We start from the raw sequence: 6,132 nt of genomic DNA, 5'->3' as shown, positions 1-6,132 counted from the left end.
AGGATGTGGATTGATTAATATGGTGGTAAAATGTGGAGAAAGGAAGAATGCTACAATTCTGTGAGCAGGCTTCAGTCTTTCAGTAAGACTTTGCCCATGGGCTATGAACTTCACAGGTACTTCTTCATTTTCCCCATCTACTCCTTAGGTGAGATGGGTAGACTATTGATGGCTGGAGTTGGGTGTCTCCTCTCCTCATTCTTCACCTTGATAACCTGGTGGACTCTTGAAGATAAAAATGCACAAAAGGCACTAGCTGGTTTGGCTCAGTGGATAGAGTGTCAGTCTGCAGACTGAAGTGTCCCAGGTTTGATTCTGGTCAAGAGTACATGCCCAGGTTTCCAGCTCAATCCCCTGGGGGGGGGGGGGGGTGCAGAGAGCAGCCTATCAATGATTCTTGTTCATCATTGATATTTCAATCTCTTGCTCCCTCTCCCTTCCTCTCTGAAATAAATAATTTTTTTAAAAAATTCACAAATGTGTGAAGGATTCAACAAAACTAGAATCCCAGGAGTGTTTTCCCCTCAAATCAGTCTACAATCAATCTTCATGAATCAGTGAAGTATCTTTCAAATGCTCCTACCAGTTGGTGGGTGCAGGTTCTGCTCCCTGTAAGCTATGATTTTTGGCATTCATCTATCTCTCTGGGTTTCAGGGTAATTTAAATGTGTAATTCTTAAACCTGAAGGAAAAAATAGAAATGAGTGACAAAAATCAGAATTGGAGGTTGGGATAATTTTGCTTTTCATAGATCCTGCTTGCAATCAAGATTTAGGATAGTGTTCCACAGAATTCCTAACCAAGATAGGGTGATATAAAAGAAGACTGACTGAAACAAATAGTGTTCAGGAAACAGAAGTAGCCATGTTTGTGAGAAAGTCCTGGAAAATTTTTTCAGAAGAGATAATACTGGAATAAGGGACAGGAACTCTATTGTTTATGCCTTCCAGGTACCTGAAGCCAAACTTGACATTTGGTAGATTCTTAAACCTTTTTTTTTTAATATACTTTATTGATTTTTTACAGAGAGGAAGAAAGAGGGATAGAGAGTTAGAAACATCGATGAGAATCATCAATCAGCTGCCTCTTGCATACCCCCTACTGGGAATGTGCCCGCAACCAAGGTACATGCCCTTGACCGAAATCAAACCTGGGACCCTTCAGTCTGCAGGCCGACGCTCTATCCACTGAGCCAAACCGGTTTTGGCAACATTTGGTAGATTCTTAATAGTAATTGATGAATTAATAATTGAAAGAGAAATTTAAGAAGGAGAAAAAGAGTTAAGAATCAAAGTTATGATCTTATGAACCAATGTCACCCAAAAAAATTTTAATGCAAAATTTTAAAAAATAATATAAAAAAAGAATTGTAGTTATAATCTTGGAGTGTGCTGCCATTTTCTCTCCTGAAAATACTCTATAGTATTAATGCAAAAGTATTGGGAATTAAGTATTGGGAAACTTTTTGTAAAGATAAAGTATCAGATAGTAAACATTTTGGTTTTTACAGTCCACTACTATCTTTGTTGCAATTAACAACTATGCTGTGGGCAGAAGCAGCCATAGACAATATTTAAACAAATGGGTATGGCATGTTCAGCAACACTTTATTTACAAAACCTTCAATGGTCAAATTTGGTGTAAGAGCCATTTCTGACTCCTGATCTAAATTCACATGGTTTAGGACATCTCATATATCATAGCTGGATTACAATTCCACCTATTATTTCTCTCCAGCATCCAGAAGTAGAAAAGTGTCACAGCAGTATGGTCATGAATATGAATTATGGAACTTTTCAAAGTGAGGGTGAAATGATCTGCAAAGAAAAGGAAATATTTCTTTCTGCATTGGATCTTTGACTTCTTTTGTAGGTCATTCTATGAGTATGATAAACAGAATGAAGCAAACAGATACATGAGGCTATGACAGGATCATTTCATGATATCATTCAGAGGTGAGAACATATGCTCAAGTGTCTTTTTAATGAATAAAGAAAGGAAACTTAATATTTAAGCTTGAACAATTTAGAAATAATTGTCATGAAGTTACATGGTGAATTTGAATTTCAATCATCCTTCAGTGATTTCACACACAACTCTCAGATGGAGTTAATTCCATGGTAGTATAGTTCCAAGAACCAGTTCCATGTACCATGGATTTAGTGGTTACAAGTAGATCACAGTGAACCTTAGGCAGTCCAAAAATTTAGAGAAAGCATAATTTTCTTTTAAAAATGTTATTGTTGAAAGTAATACATATGTCCCCCTTTTTCCACCATTGACCCCTTCTTGCCCTTTCCCCTCCCCCCACCCCAGGCCTTCACCACTCTATTGTCTGTGTCCATGGTTATGCATATATGTATACAAGTTTTTTAGTTGGTCTCTTCCCTATCCCCCCACCTACCCACCTTCCCTCTGAGATTCAGCAGTCTGTGTCATGCTGAGGAACTATAATTTTTAAAAACAAGCTTTCAGTAGTTCTACCTTGTCAAGGTCTCTTCAGAAACAACTTTGAGGTAAGGAAATGAAAGATTCTAGAATCAGGTGATTAAGGCCCATTCACTTGGTGAAAGAAGTTGCCCCTCTTGAGTTACCCAGAACAAATCCATGAGAACTGAAGAGTATGGAGTGTATAAAACACTTGTGGTATTTTCTTGTCCATTGTAACTCTGAATGGATCTGTGCAGTAACACTCCATTGAAAATATTACTACTAAGAGTTCAGACCTATAAGGATCAAGGGTTGAGTCATATCTCCAGAAAAGTCACCAAATCTTCTGATGTAATAGCTAAGGGTGAAGGATAGTTATAATGGACAGTGGAGGACAGAGGGGATAAGTACAAGTTGAGACCCAGCAATGAATAACAGTGATGGAGGCTGAGATTTATGTCCCTATTTTCCTTTACTGAGTTGGCCTTTAGGAAATAGAACCCGTGAGAATCAAGGAGGAGCTGCTCTTCAAACCTCTGGGAACTAAATCTCCATGACACAAAGGGCAATTTAGTGGGCCATGAAACTGTGACTGTAACTAATCAGGGCCCCAGGTGATAACCTCTGAGGCCCATCACTGCATTTGTGACCATCTTTGCATTTGAGATACACGTCTGCCTGTGTGCTGAGGCTGCACTCTCCACAGCTCCTGCTCAGTGATTGCTTGTAGCAAGTAAGGCCAACACTTTTCCGCGAGACACGGGATTCCTCAGTTTGCTGATTTTGTGGGCAGTACTCCACTATGACTTTGCTGAACCTCTTCTACACTGCACAACAGCCTAGAATGCACCTCTCCAAATGCTTTCACTGTGGATAAGCCTGAGATTCATCCTACTACTAGGAGCCAGTGCGAGATTCAAAAATATGCAGTGCTTCCCACCCTCGAGTCAATGGTCCAATCCTGCCTTGCTCCCTGAGCCCTGCAGCAGCCGTGGCCACTATTGGTCCAACTCTATCTCCCTCTCCAGCCCTTGATGAAGCCACGGCTGCTGCTGATCAGGCCCTCCCACAGTGCAGGCACAGGAAGGCCCCTGCCACCCTGCCCCTTTGCGCAACCTCCTCCTGTCCGGTCATGATGGCACCCCGCTTAATTAGCATATTTCTCTATTTTTATATTATATTATCCTTTAATGAGTTTTCCTTTAGGAAGCAGAACCCATGAGAATCAAGGAGGAGCTGCTCTTCAAACCGCAGTGAAGTAAATCTCCATGACACAAGCGAAGATTTAGTGGGCCATGAAACTGTGACCGTAACTAATGAAGGGCCCCAGCTGGCTCCATAGTCTAATGGTTCTCTTAACCTTTCCTGACTCTCTCCCTTTTTCCCCTCCTACAAGCATTTCCAAAAATCAACTCCCAGCACATTTAGTTCTATGTAGGCATTTATTTCTTGCACACATGGGCTACACACACTTTACTAGTTTAGTAAGTACTTTAAGTATAATTTTATTACCTTTATTTTTATATTAGAGATCTGGTGCATGAAATTCATGCACAGGTAGGGTCCCTAGGCTGGGCTAGCAATCAGGGCCAATAGGGGTCTTCTTGCTGCTGGCCAGGTCCTCCATTCCCTGGCTGCTGCTGGCTGAAGCCTTTTTTTATTCCGTACCACCTCCTAGTGTTCAGCACTTGTCATAGAGAGCGATTGGTTTCCCGGTTGAATTCTCTTGGGGATAATTTGCATATTAGGCTTTTATATTATATTATACTAGGGGCCCGATGCATGAAGATTTGTGCAAGAATGGGCCTTCGTTCTCCTGGCTGCCGGCACCACCTTTGCTCCAGTTGGAACCTTTTTTCTGCCTTCCCAAGGAGCCTGGAGCGGCTGGGGCAGTGTGGAATGCCTGCGTCCTCACCATGGCAACAATGCAAGCATCCCCCCCTGCCCCTGGTCACTCAGTGCCTGTGTATGCAAATTAACCTTCCATTTTTTGTTTAATTTGCATACTCATTTCTGATTGGCTGGTAGGCATCATGAAGGTATGGTCAATTTGAAACTTCTACTTTTATTAGTGTAGATAGATTGCAAAAAACAGTTAAAGGACATTTTAAAAATAAATAAATAAAGCATTTTTTTTTATATATAAAAGTGAAAGTTATTGCATAGTTAACAATACTTTCTGACAAGCTAATATTCACTGTGTCCTCATGATGATAAACCCAAATTAGTAGCATACATTAATATATCTTAATTGAAGTGGATATAGTTGTTATAATTTCAGTGCAAAGGGGTTGTGGAACTGAAAAATAGTCAAACTATTTTTGGGTCTAAAGTTCTCTCCATAAAAGATATAAACATGGATTGGCAAATTTCACCAGTTTTTTCATTGCTATGATGGAAGGACAGATTCTCATAGATACTTATCCTATTATTTTAGTTGGTGTTACCTTCTAGTTTTTCTTATTTATTTATTTATTTATTTATTTATTTATTTATTTATTTAAGAGAGACATCAGTTTGCTGTTCCACTTACTTATGCCTTCATTGGTTGATTCTTATATGTGACCTGTTTAGGGATTGAACCCACAACCTTGGGGATGATGCTCTAACCAATTGAGATACCTAGCCAGATCATCTAGGTTAATACTTGAATTTTGTGGATTTCCCACCCCCCCAAAATGCCATAAACTTATAGCAAATTTCTACTTAACAAATTTTAGTGCTCAATAAATATTTGGTGAGTAAATGGTACATAGTGATATACTGCAGTAGTCTTTCTCTTATCAGATGATGCTGAATTCTCTCTCTCTTCTTTTCTTTTTATTTTCCACAAAGAAAGCATAGTTAAATCAAGATCCTCACATTCTAATTAAGCTCCAAGTTTCCATTTGTTTTTGTAATTTGAAATACTTTTTTTTGTAAAGGATAACAATTGGTTAGACAAGTAAGTTCATCTCTCTTGATTTCACTTCCTTCACTTATAACATGAATGGATTTGATTAGAATCTCTAAAGAAGCCTCACATTCTTTACTAAACTACAACATAGATTCTATAACTCTGTAGTTTATTTTTCTGTTGTTTTATAGCATGAATAAATCAGGTGTTTAGAGTAATATGTGGCCCCTTTACATTATTAGCATTCAGGGTCTTGTTGGAAATGCAAAATCTTAGATTCTATTCTAGTACTACTAAATAGGAAATGCTGGATGACGGGTCTTGCAATCTGTTTTTAACAAGCCCTCTAGTGGGTAGTGATGTAGCTAATGTTTTAGAACCACTGTCCTAAAAATTATCTTGACTGTAGTAGAAGATAATTAATTGTTCTCTAACTACATCATCAGTTTCTGGACACTGTGCAAGACTTGAAGCTCTTCTGCATCTATATGAAATAATAGACTGCAATATGCAAATTGGATCAGAAATCACTTCCATTTCCACAAATAGAATTAAAACATTAGATGTAGAATTTTAAAAACAGATAATTTATTATATGAAATTTATGTCATACTTAAAAACCTACTGCATAAAGTATTTTCTATACTCATTAGTGAATCCAGAATTTGCTGATCATATCATATTTAAACCATTACATATTATCTGAATTAAAATAAATCATTCAACTTCCCTGGTTCTCATTGTTTTCCACTGTAAATAAAAGTGATCTCAATGGAAACTCTTATAAAATAAAATCTTATATTACT

Source organism: Pipistrellus hanaki, assembly GCF_964339955.1.
Source record: "Pipistrellus hanaki genome assembly, chromosome: 7".
Taxonomy (NCBI): Eukaryota; Metazoa; Chordata; class Mammalia; order Chiroptera; family Vespertilionidae; genus Pipistrellus; species Pipistrellus hanaki.
The sequence above is the reverse complement of the archived record's forward strand: the minus strand, read 5'-3'. Positions refer to the sequence as shown.